The following is a 13,796-nucleotide window of genomic DNA, read 5'->3' as shown; positions in this document are numbered from 1 at the left end:
CGTAACTGTAGTTTCTCAGGACAGTATGATACCACGAATAAGCTAGTATAATGGTTGTTGTCGTTTGTATTCATCACTTTGGAAGCTGCTCCAAAAACAGAACTGCTGGGAACACTTATCACGTGTGATTCCTGTTCAAGAAGGGGTTGTCACTTTAAGAAACTCTTGCTTTGTGGCAAACCACAAGCTGTTGGTCTTTTAACAGCAAAGTCTGAAGTTTAACCAGTATTTTGAGTAACTGTTCCCAATAGCTTGAAATTACTCACAGGTATACTTAATAATTTCCCTGGAGTGAAGTTACACTGCAAGGCACATTCTCCCTACTAGCTATGTAGGCTGGCAATATAGTTTATATGCAAAAGAACTCCCAGTACCAAAGTTTCCCACCAAGGGATGTTTTTTTAGATTTTCCTTTAAGCATATCATACTGTACTCTCCAATTTAAAGGCCTTGGCCTCCCACCATGGCATAATAATGAGTCACTGAGTAAAGAAGTGACATTCAGGAAGCAGCTCTTGAATGAGGAAGACCTGTGGGACTGTTCCACGAAAGGTAGTTTACAAATTTCAGAGATGATTATTCCCCAGGACATACAATAAAGGTAAATAGGGAGGATAAATCTTTTCTTTCTACACTGAAGGTTTTATTGTGTCACCCCTCCTAGTTATTGCAAATCCAATTTCTCACTGGTGTCCCATATGGAGTACGGCTCTCACCAATTTTTGAACTCTTGAATTATCAGGGAACAAAATCATTATTTTTGAACTCAAATACAAATCTAGTATAGATATGGAATAGGCATTTCTATACATTGAGAAAACATGCTTCTTTTCAACTAAAAAAAAAAAAACTACAAGAAGACATATTTCTCTGCAAACATTAAGAAACAACTCAGCTAAGTTGCAAAATACCTTCTCTTCTTAGGTTGCCAGAACAAGAAAAATTGCATAGCTTCCAGGCCATGAGCCAATCTTATTCAGGACTCAAGAGGGGAAAAAAAAAAGAAAAACAGTCTGGGTAAATTCTCAGTGTAAACTGCTATGGGATGATGTTCCCGTGTAAGCCTAAAGAGAAGATGCATCTGCGCCTCGACTTCCACTTACTCTTATTCCATCCTTGGCAAAATGCTCATCAAGTTGAAAATGCCACCTCAGTTACATTTACTCAGCCACTCGCAGAATATTTGCAGATTGAGTCCACACTGTCTATACACATTTTGTAAATATTGCAAGTCAGTTGGTCAGTTTTAGCAATTGAAAGAAAATAAAAAATGAGATATAAGATCCACTGTATGATTTAACTGACAAAGTCTGAAATCAATAGATGATTCCACCACAGCACTGGCTTTTTATCGCTATCTTGTCTCAGATACATTTCTTCAGTTGAAATAATACCCCAAAACAAACATTTAAACTGAAAAAACTGAAAGGGCTCTGGATGAAATGCCAATGGGAATCCCTCAGCCAGTGACACCTCTCCCACCCTCTGCCACCCTTCCCCTACCCTGAACAATTCCTAACATGACTTAGTGTCTCTATAGCTTCACCTAGCTCTGTGTATAAATCCCAAGGATAAGATCATCTAATTCAGGCACAGGCCACTTATGCCCAGTATTCATCACTAAAATAAGGTATCCTTCGAAGTGGGAAGTCACAGAGAATGATAGTGGGTCTTGAGAATAAGTATTAGAGTCTAAAAGAAGCCTAATATAAACCCTGATTTTTCTCAGCATTTGTGTAACAATGATAAAATAAATAAAACACCTCGCTTATATTCGTAATGGTCTGATTATAATCAGTTCTCAAGGCTACCCGTACATGGCTCTCCTCCTGAACTTCCAAGGAGAAGAAACTGCACATGTCGGCAATGCCAGGGATCACCAACTCTAAAGACCATTGTTTCTTCTCAGACTTACATTCTCTGCCCTGTGCTTGAATCTTGGATGATGCCATGAGGCCTTCAGACCTTCTATAATCACTTCCTAACAATCTCCTCACAATTTCCTATACCAGGTGCATGTCAAGATCAAAGATGCACTTGCTAAAATTGAAGCATAGCCTTCTTTAATTTTTAATTTTTTGAAGGTATATAGTAGGCATATATATTTATGGAATATATGAGATGTTTTGATAGAGGCATGCACTGCATAATACATCAGGGTAAATGGGGTATCCATCCCTTCAAGCACTGATCCTTAGTGTTACAAAAAATCGAATTATACTCTTAGTCATATTAAAGTGTATAATTACATTATTATTGACTGTAGTCATTTTGTTGTGCTATCAAATAGGTCTTATTCATTCTTATTATCTTTTTGTACCCATTAACCACCCCCACCTTCCTTCCACCCCACCCCCTAACTATGCTTCCCAGCCTCTGGTAACCATCCTTCTACTCTCTTTCTGTACATCCTTGTTTGATCTAGCTCATGGACACATTCTAGACTGTTCTTAAAGACTATGAAACTCAAATTTCTTTAGCTAAAACACCTGCCATCCACACTGTTTAGCTACTCATCCCACTTGATATCCCTCCATGAATCATTAGGTTTCTTTACGGCAGAAAGCTTTGTCCTGTTTTCTACTTTCTTCCCCTCCACAGGGTGCCAATGACACCATCCTCCTAGACAAGTAGCAACCCCTTTTATAATGTCAAACTTAACATGGCCCTGGGTGGGTGAGCTCAAGAAATGCTGGTTGCTATATGTCAGTTCATGACAGTGTTTTCCAAAATAACCCATTCGACTTATGTACTAGAATATGCAGGGGGCAAAAATAAAGTACACATTTACCCAATAGTGTACATACTTTGCTATAAAAAGGATTAGCTTGAGTTTTCAAAGGTGAAAGAGAAATGACCATATTTTGTTAGCACAAAAGGGCTTTGGCATTCATTCAAAAATCAAAGTAGAATAGATACGGCTTACAGATTCTATGAAGTTATTATGTGACTATTGTAAATGTAACAGAGCTTTATACAATGTCTATATTCTGATAATGGATGATGCTCTGCCGACATAATTCACCTTCCTTCTTTCTAAACTCCCTTCTTGTTTTTATTTCTGTACCTCACTTACGATGCCTGCCCTCACCCCCATACATTATTCAGATATCTCAAGTTCTATCTCGCCAGAAAGCCTGACCCAGCTATAGTTATCTGCTCAGAGTGATCTTGCCTTCTTTATTTTGCAAGCATTCACTGATGGCCGCATGTGACAAGTTATTGTCTAGGTAATGAGGGAATTAAATCTATGACTTCAACTTCCTTTTGCATACATACACACATTGAGAAACACATTTAATGCACACATAGTTTCTAACGGCCTCATGTGCCTCAGTCTTTGGCTCTCCTCTACAATGTCTTGCACAGGACTGAGCAGTTAGAGCTCAATACATACTTATTGACGCTTAAGGGTATATGTTCTCAGTATACATAGATATCCCACCTCTCCAGTAAACAGACAGTTCGCCCTAATGTCAACAGTGTATATAAAAGCTAGTGGGTTAACTTACGTAATGGTAACAGAATTGTTTAGCTCTGAGGAACCATATTCATTACCTAACTTAGCACACACTTAGGTATCAAATAGCAATAAGCAACTAGAAAATGTTAGAAAATGTATTATGAATTATGAATGACTCACAGCAGGATGTACATATGTAGATGCTTTGAATAGAGTTTGAACTTCAGGAAAGGACACTCAATCCTGATGTCCTTTGTGATGGCTACTTCCACCGTTACTGCCTAGCACCAAGCATAGCCCGCTCAAGATAAACAAATTAGCACTAGCACTCTTCTTTGCAGAAAAGGCAGGGAACGGCATGAACCTAAGCTTCAGCTATGATGGAATGGAATCAAATGATGAACATCCAAAATTCCACTTACATTTATCCACATGTAAAGTTTCTAGAGAAGGCCCAGCAAGATTCCTGACTATTTCTACCTGGTTTCTCTGAAAAGAGTAGAGCAGGAGAGATATGCACTGCACTGGAAATTTAAACATCTTGATTGACTTTGCTTGTCTGCCACACTCAAGCTGCCTGAATTTCTTTCTTTTTATCCTCCAGACTGATAATTTGTTTCCCCTTAAAAATAGTTTGGATAAAGTTTTTCTCATCTTTTGTAAAAAATATATATAATATCAAATGTGATAATGTATGTAAAGCTTCTTTGTAACCTGTGAAGGACTACATATACACAGGGGAATTTGGGTTCACATGTTTAAAGACTTAAAGATAGGAATTAGTGGGTATAAGATACTACAGATTCTAAATATATATATATATTTTATTACACCAAGATCTTATCTCATACTCTTGGTTGAACAGTCTCTTTCAAAAATTCCATATTGCCAAGATGGCTAGAATTTTAGAGCTTGACAGGAAGCACATGGGACTCCTGGAGATTTGAAATGTTGGTATATCTTTATAGTAATGGGTGCACAGATTCAGATAAGGCTCTGTAGATAGGTGTAAATGGTATGCAAAATAAATGACATTTACTTAACACATACAAGTGCTGGGCACTATAACCACACTTATAGCTAATGTTTATTAGGCCCTAATTTGTGTCAGGTACTGTTCTAATTGGTTTATATAATTATCTCTTTTAAGTATCACAGTAATCCTAACAATTAGCAACTATAACTATCACATTTAATATACAAGAATAGAGAGTCATGGAGAAGTTGAGAAAATTATCTAAGTTCCTCAGCTAGTATGTCTCAGATCCTGAATTCCAAGCTAGGCTTTTGTATTTCAAAATTATGCTAAGTATAGACACTTTGAAAAATGCAGACTGCTCCTGCAGGATCCGGGAGACACTCCAAATACTCAACTGCAGCAAGACCACTCAAGGACAGTTTGAGCTCAGACACGCCTAACCTTACCCCCACCCAATAGTCCTTCCCTACACACCCTGTTAGCAGAAGACAAAGTGCATATAATTTTGGGAGTTCTAGGGTCCCGCGCACTGCTGGTTCCTCCTTATACTACCACAGCTGATACCCTCTAGAAAGCCCACCTCCTAGCAGGAGGCCAACCAGCACAAAACTAAACTACCAAAGCTAAGAACCCTCATGGAGTCCATTGTACAGCCCCTTGCCCCCTGCCACCTCCACCGGAACAGGCACTAGTATCCATGGCTGAGAGACCCATAAACAGTTCACATCACAGGACTCTGTGCAGACAACCCCCAGTACCAGCCCAGAGCCGGGTAGACTTGCTGGGTTGCTAGACCCAGAAGAGGGACAACCATCACTGCAGTCTGGCTAACAGGAAGCCACATCCATAGGAAAAAGGGGAGAGTACTACATCAAGAGAACACCCCGTGGGACAAAAGAATCTGAACAACAGCTTGCATGCCAAGATCTTCCCTCTGACAGAGCCTACCCAAATGAGAAGGAACCAGAAAACCAACCCTGGTAATATGACAAAACAACACTCTTTAACACCTCCCAAAAAAAATCACACTAGTTCACCAGCAATGGATCCAAACCAAGAAGAAATCCCTGATTTGCCTGAAAAAGAATTCAGGAGGTTAGTCACTAAGCTAGTCAGGGAGGCACCAGAGAAAGGTGAAGCCCAATGTGAGGAAAATGATACAAGAAGCAAAGGGAGAAATATTTAAGGAAATAGATAGCATAAAGAAAAAAAATCAAAAATTCAGGAAATACTGGACACACTTATAAAAATGCAAAATGCTCTAGAAAGTCTCAGTAATAGACTTGAACAAGTAGAAGAAAGAAATTCAGAGCTCAAAAACAAGGTCCTTGAATTAACCCAATCCAACAAAGACAAAGAAAAAAGAATAAGAAATTATGAACCAAGCCTCCAAGAAGTCTGGGATTAAGTTGAAAGACCAAACCTAAAAATAAACAGTGCCCCGGAGGAGAAGAGAATTCTAAAAGCTTGGAAAACATATTTGGCAAAATAATCAAAAAAACTTCCCCAGCCTTGCTAGAGTCTTAGACATCCAAATACAAGAAGCACAAAGAACACTTGGGAAATTTATCACAAAAGATCATTGCCTAGGCACACTGTCACCGGGTTATCCAAAGTTAAGACAAAGGAAAGAATCTTAAGAGCTATGAGACACAAGCACCAGGTAACCTATAAAGGAAAACCTATGAAATTAACAGCAGATTTCTCAGCAGAAACACTACAAGCTAGAAGGGATTGGGGACCTATCTTCAGCCTCCTCAAACAAAACAATTATCAGCCAAGAATTTTGTATCCAGTGAAACTAAGCACTATATATGAAGGAAAAATAGAGTCTTTTTCAGGCAAACAACTGCTGAGAGAATTCGCCACTATCAAGCCACCACTACAAGAACTACTCAAAGGAACTCTAAATCTTGAAACAAATTCTGGAAACATTCAAAACAGAACTTCTTTAAAGCATAAATCACAACGGACTTATAAAACAAAAATACAAGTTAAAAAGCAAAACAAACATCAAAAAAACAAAGTACACAGACAAAAAACAGCATGATGAATGCAATGGTACCGCACATCTCAAACTAACATTGAATGCAAATGGCCTAAATGCTCCACTTAAAAGATATAGAACCACAGAATGGATCAGAACACACCAACCAACTATCTACTGCCTTCAGGGGACTCATCTAACACACAAGGACTCAGGTAAACTTAAGTAAAGAGATGAAAAAAGACATTTCATGCAAATGGACACCAAAAGAGAGCAGGGGTAGCTATTCTTATATCAGTCAAAACTAATTTTAAAGCAACAGCTGTTAAAAGAGACAACGAGGGACATTATAAAATAGTAGAAGGCCTTGTCCAACAGGAAAATACCACAATCCTTAACATATATGCACCTCACACTGGAGCTCCCAAATTTATAAAACAATTACTAACAGACCTAAGAAATGAGATAGACAGCAACACAATAATAGTGGGAGACTTCAATACTCCACACACAGCATTAGACAGGCCATCAAGACAGAACGTTAACAAAGAAACAATGGATTTAAACTATACCTTGGAGCAAATAGACCTAACAGATATATACAAAACATTTCATCCAACAACAAAACATTTCATCCAACAAACATTTTATTCAACAGCACATGGAACTTTCTCGAAGATAGACCACATGATAGGCCATAAAATGAACCTCAATAAATTTAAGAAAACTGAAATTATATCAAGCACTCTCTCAGGACACAGTGGAATAAAACTGGAAATCAACTCCAAATGAAAGCTTCAAAACTATGCAAATACATGGAAATTAAATAACCTGCTCCTGAATGAGCACTGAGTCAAAAATGAAATCAAGATGGAAATTTAATAATTCTTCAAACTGAATGACAATAATGACACAACCTATCAAAATCTCTGGGATACGGCAAAGGCAGTGCTAAGAGGAAAGTGCATAGCCCTAAACACCTACATCAAAATGACTAGAAGAGCACAAGCTGACATTTTAAGGTCACACCTCAAGGAACTAGAAAAATAAGAACAAACCAAACCCAAACCTAGGAGAAGAAAGGATATAACCAAGATTGGTGAAGAACTAAATCAAACTGAAACAAACAAACAAAAAAATACAAAAGATAAATGAAACAAAAAGCAGGTTCTTTGAAAAGATAAATAAAATTGATAGACCATTAACAAGACTAACCAAGAAAAAAGAGACAATCCAGATAACCTCACTAAGAAGTGAAACAGGAGATATTACAACTGACACCACTGAAATACAAAAGATCATTCAAGGCTACTATGAACACCTTTACACACATAAACCAGAAAACCTATAAAAGATAGACAAATTCCTGGAAAAATATAACCCTCCTTGCTTAAATCAGGAAGAATTAAATACCCTAAAGAGACCCATAACAAGCAGCAAGATTGAAATGGTAATTTGAAAATTACCAACAAAGAAAGTCCAGGACCAAATGGATTCACAGCAGAATTCTACCAGACATTCAGAGAAAAATTGGTACCAATCCTTTGACACTATTCCAGAAGATAAAAAGGAACCCTTCCTAATTAATTCTGTGAAGCCGGCATCACCCTAATACCAAAACCAGGAAAGGGCATAACCAAAAAAGAAAACTACAGACTGATATCTTTGATGAATATAGATGCTAAAATCCTTAACAAACTACTAGCTAACCGAATCCAACAACATATCAAAAAGATAATCCACAATGATCAACTGGGTTTCATGCCAGGGACGCAAGGATGGTTTAACATACGCAAGTCAATAAATGTGATACACCACATAAATATAATTTAAAACAAAAATCACATGGTCATCTCAGTAGATGCAGAAAAAGCATTCAACAAAATCCAACATCCCTTTATGATTAAAACTCTCAGCAAAATATTGACATACAAAGGACATTCCTCAATGTAATAAAAGCCATCTATGACAAACCCACAGCCAACATAATACTGAATGGGGAAAAGTTGAAAGCATTCCCTCTGAGAACTGGAACAAGACAAGGATGACTACTCTCACCACCCCTCTTCAACATAATACTGGAAGTCCTAGCCAGAACAATCAGACAAGAGAAAGAAATAAAGGGCATCCAAACCGGTAAAGAAGAAGTCAAACTGTCACTGTTTGCTGATGATATGATCATTTACCTTGAAAACCTTAAAGACTCCTCCAGAAAGCTCCTAGAAGTGATAAAAGAATTCAGCAAAGTGTCTGGGTACAAGATTAATGTACACAAATGAGTAGCTCTTCTATACACCAACAATGACTAAGCAGAGAATCAAATCAAGAACTCAACCCCTTTTACAATAGCTGCAAAAAAAACACCTTAGGAATATACCTAACCAAGGAGTCAAAAGACCTCTATAAGGAAAACTACAGAACACTGCTGAAAGAAATCACAGATGACACAAACAATTGGAAACTCATCCCATGCTCATGGATGGGTAGACTAACTATTGCGGAAATTATCATACTGCCAAAAGGAATCTATACATTCAATACAACCCACATCAAAATATCAAAATCATTCTTCACAGAATTATAAAGAACAATTCTAAACTCATATGGAACCATAAAAGAACCCGCATAGCCAAAGCAAGACTAAGCAAAAAGAACAAATCTGGAGGCATCACACTACCTGATTTCAAACTATACTATAAGGCCATAGTCACCAAAACAGTGTGGTACTGGTATAAAAATAGGCACGTAGACCAATGGAACACAATAGAGAACCCAGAAATAAACCCAAATACTTACAGCCAACTGATCTTCGACAAAGTGAGCAAAAACATAAAGTGAGGAAAGAACACCCTTTTCAACAAATGGTGCTGGGATAATTGGCTAGCCACCTGTGCACATGTACCCTAGAACTTAAAGTATAATAAAAAAATTAATTTAAAAAAAGAAGTCATTATACAAAAAAGAAACTTGCACACATATGTTTCTAGCAGCACAATTCAAAATTGCAAAATCATAGAACCAACCCAAATGCCCATCAATCAACAAGTGGATAAAGAAACTGTGATATATATGATGGAATACTACTCAGCCATAAGAAGGAATGAATTAAGAACATTTGCAGTGACCTGGATGAGACTGAAGACTATTATTCTAAGTGAAGTAATTCAGGAATGGAAAACCAAACATTGTATGTTCTCACTAATTTGTAGGAGCTAAGCTATGAGGACGCAAAGGCATAAGAATTATACAATGGACTTGGGGGACTTGGGGGGAAGAGAGGGAGGGTGGCAAGGAATAAAAGACTACAAATAGAGTGCAGTGTATACTGCTCGGGTTATGGGTGCACCAAAATCTCACAAATCACCACTAAAGAACTTACTCATGTAACCAAATACCACCTATACCTCAATAACTTATGAAAAAAAAAGAAATTATGCTAAGTATTTTTCTGTTCACAAGATACCAACAACACAGTGCAGAAGACTTGCTGAGTTAGGAGTGGATAAAATGCTCTGAGAAATGGCAGCTGCTGAGCATAATCATCTTCTCTTCTAAACCTTAAACGTGGGTAGTTACAGCCAAGAGAAGGAAATTCTTAGAGAAGTACTCGGGTTTTCCTAAGAAGAAGGAAAGACTGGTGGTAACACAGTAAATTGATATGTCAGCACCATCCAACAACATTAAAGTCAATAAAATAGAACAGAGGTCCTTCTCCCCTGGGAACTACATATGGCTAAGGTAAATGATCCTAAAGAGAAAAATAAATCATCTCAGCACAATCTTTACAATGGAATGGCAACACACCTAACAGTGTATACTCCATGGTTCTGAATAAATGTTATACAGAGATTACCATTTTAAAATAAACATGATAAATATCTTAAAAGAGATAAGGTAGGATATACTGATGATATTAATAAGCAATAATCAAAAAGAAACAAATAGATTTATTGAATATATAATATAAATACACAAAATATATTATGGGATGAATAATTATCAGAATCGATGAATAGAAAGGTCGTATTCAATAACTTATTTTGAAAGCATCAGAAAAGTATGACATAATGGCAAATGTAACAAACAAGTTTTTAAATATGGAATATAGAGACACAACTGTCGCCAACCAATCATAACAGTACCAGAAAGAAGTAAAACAAATAAAGAGGTAGAAACAGATAAAACTAGAATCATAAGAAAGTTCTCAGAATTTAAAATATGAACACCTAAGTTGAAGAGACCTTAAAAAGTACAAAATTGTATAAAGAAAAATGCACACATATATGTATTATAGGAGAATTTGAGACAATATCCTAACTGCTTTCAGAGAATGCAGTTATTTTTAAGTGAAAAACATTCAGATTGATACAAAACTTTTCAATACCAACACAAAAAACAAGGCGACAGTAGATTAACATTTTCAAAGTGTTGAAGGAAAATAACTTCAATTCTACAGCAAGTAATATATTTTTTTAATTTTAGGATGCAGATGATGGCAACAATAAAAAAACCCTTCTTTAAAAACCCTAAAAGAAATCCTAGAAGATACTCCATGAAATCTGAAAAATAAGGGTAAACAAATACCCCAGTAAAGTGTGTTGTTGTCTAAAACATGAATAGCATGATGAAGACTTTGAGAATTTATACCTGAGTGGTGGTGATGATGAAAACAGATGGGAGTTTGCTATCCATCTGAGGACATCTACCCTAACTCCCCATTATCTCAACCCTTTATGGCTAGTGGATTACAGCCTAAAACAACTTCCTTCTCCTAATGGTGCTTTCCTCTAATGATTTAAAGGCACTACCTATTCAGAAGAGTTGACTGGTCGTATAGGAGCCAAGAAGAGTACTCAACAGAGGGTGGGTGTTGTACTGGTTTTCTATTGCTGTATAACAAATTGCTGCAAACTCAGAGGCGTAAAACAGCACATATTCATTATTTCACAGTATCTGCATTTCATGAAGTGCAGGCACAGTTTAAATAGGTCCTCTGCCCTAGAGTTTCATTGGGTAGCAATCCAGGTTTGACTGGGCCTGCAGTCTCATCAGAGGTTTGACTGGGCAAAGGTACACTTCCAATCTACATCAGGTTGTTGGAAGAAGTCATCTTGAAGCTATAGGACTGAGGTCCCCATTTTCTTGCTGGTTTTCATCCAGGGCTCATCTCCATTTCTGCGGGCCACTTGCAGTTTCCTATCACGTGGTCTTCTCCATAGGCAATTCACAATATGACTACTTGTTCCATCAAGACAAGCAGGAGAATCTATCTCTCCAGTCTGCTAAGACGGAGTAATATATAACAAAATGCAATCATGAGGTAAGGGGTATCATTCCTTCAATGTTTTCTATGGTCTATTGGTTAAAACAAGTCATAGGTTCTGCTTGCACTAGAAGGGAGGATATTTATAAGGACATGACTTATTGGGGGTCATCTAAGGTATGTCTACCACAGATGCTAGAGTTTTCCAATTTGAGGCTTATTGCCTCCCTTTAGATGTCCAACATGGTCTCAAATTTGGGCCTGGCTATTGCCATAAAAGGTAACTATTAGGAAAATGAAGTAGCATGCCAGATTTTTACACCCCTGAAGAATACTATTATTATACATAAATACCATAAACTAAACAGCATATAGTATATAAAACAGACTTATTGGAACAGATGGCCTAAGAATATAAAATAAGCATAATAAATATTCTCAAAGATAGGAGAGACGGTATTAATATAAAGCAAAAGCAATAAATCACAGAAAGTTGGAAATATTAAGCATGCAGAATATAGTAGCTGAAATATTTTAAATGGCCTAAATAGGATGAGTATAACGAAAGAGTGAATGAGCAAGCTCAATGATCAGATTGAGGAACTCTCAGAATACAAAACAGGATTAAGAAAAAGCAGATGCAAGAGGAAAGTTAAGCAATACATACAGAAGATAGATGTAGAAGTCCCAACCTCTGTAAAAGTTTCTGAAGAACAAAAAGTAATAAACACAGGAAAGGAAATATTCGCAAAAGCTAATGAGGATAAAATTCCTAAAATTAAAACAAGATGTGAGACTTCAGACTGAAAGGGCCCGGAAAGTTCTAATTAGGATGAGTAAGAAAATATCCCTACCTAAACACATTAGAAATAGCAAACACAGAGACATCTCCAGAAAAAAATTCTGGTTCTCTATAATGAAATTGAATGAGATCAATCTCAGGTTTCAGAATTATTATTTCTTTAGCTAAATGGCAATAGGGAGGTGATTAAAAATATTCTCAAGCATGTCAGCCTCAGAAGATTAGGGATACAAAAATCCACTTGGAAAAATACTCTAGAGAGAAGCATTCAAATAAGAAAACTACAACCAGGTGGATACGGCAACCTGTATAAGAAGTAAGGATAATTTAGTATTTTAGCAAAGACCATAGTTGTGCCTTGAAACTAGGATGAGAGAAGAACAGTAGTCTATATTGTGATATAAACCTAAAACTAATATTCAGTAGAGATGAAGTAGGTGGAAAGGCCAAAAGGATTTGAGAGTCTGATACCTTTTCTGACTGGTTAGGGAAGATAGATTGATAATAAATTTAAGAGATCAACATAGACATAAATATGAGAAGTGTTCTTTACATAAAGATAATGTAAAAACAAAAGTAGAATATATAATTTTAAAACCATCAGAAGAAAACCTTTCATGGCCAATGCAAAAAGGGAAAAATAAAAAAATAAAAAAATAAAGACATTAAAGGAAAAATGTAAAATAAAGGAACAGAAACAAATTCTAATATAATAATATTAATCTATAATATTATTGGATTAAATTCACAAATGAAAAGACTATAACTCAGACTGAAATTAAAAAGAAAGATGCAAAAATATATTATCTGTAATGATTTGAAAATAAGAACTGAAAATAAAAGATGGAAAAAATATGCAAACATAACCAAAAGACATCTGAAGGAGTGTTATTAATATCTAGGCAAAATATAATTTGAGACAAAAATATTACAAGATATCAAAGAGGTTCATCATAATGGTAAGAAGTACAATTGGTCAAGAAAATAAATTATAAATAGTTATGACTATAATAATACAGTTTCAAAATACATGAAGCCAAACCAAAGAAAAATATAGAGACCCTGTGAATTCTTGCTAGAGATTTTGTCATACTATTCTCAGAAATTGATAGACCCAGGAAGTGTAATGAACAGATATATAAAAAACATAGATAATATCATATAGAGATTAAATTAATCTATGAGACAAGTCTAGAGCTTTGCACCCAAGAAACAATACAATACATATTCTTTTTGAGTACACATGACATTTAGAAAATAGACTATGCAATACAAAAAGAAAGCCACAAAAATTATTAAAAT

This window comes from Hylobates moloch, unplaced genomic scaffold, assembly GCF_009828535.3.
Source record: "Hylobates moloch isolate HMO894 unplaced genomic scaffold, HMol_V3 SCAFFOLD_13, whole genome shotgun sequence".
In the NCBI taxonomy this organism is placed as follows: Eukaryota; Metazoa; Chordata; class Mammalia; order Primates; family Hylobatidae; genus Hylobates; species Hylobates moloch.
This window is presented reverse-complemented; position numbering follows the sequence as displayed.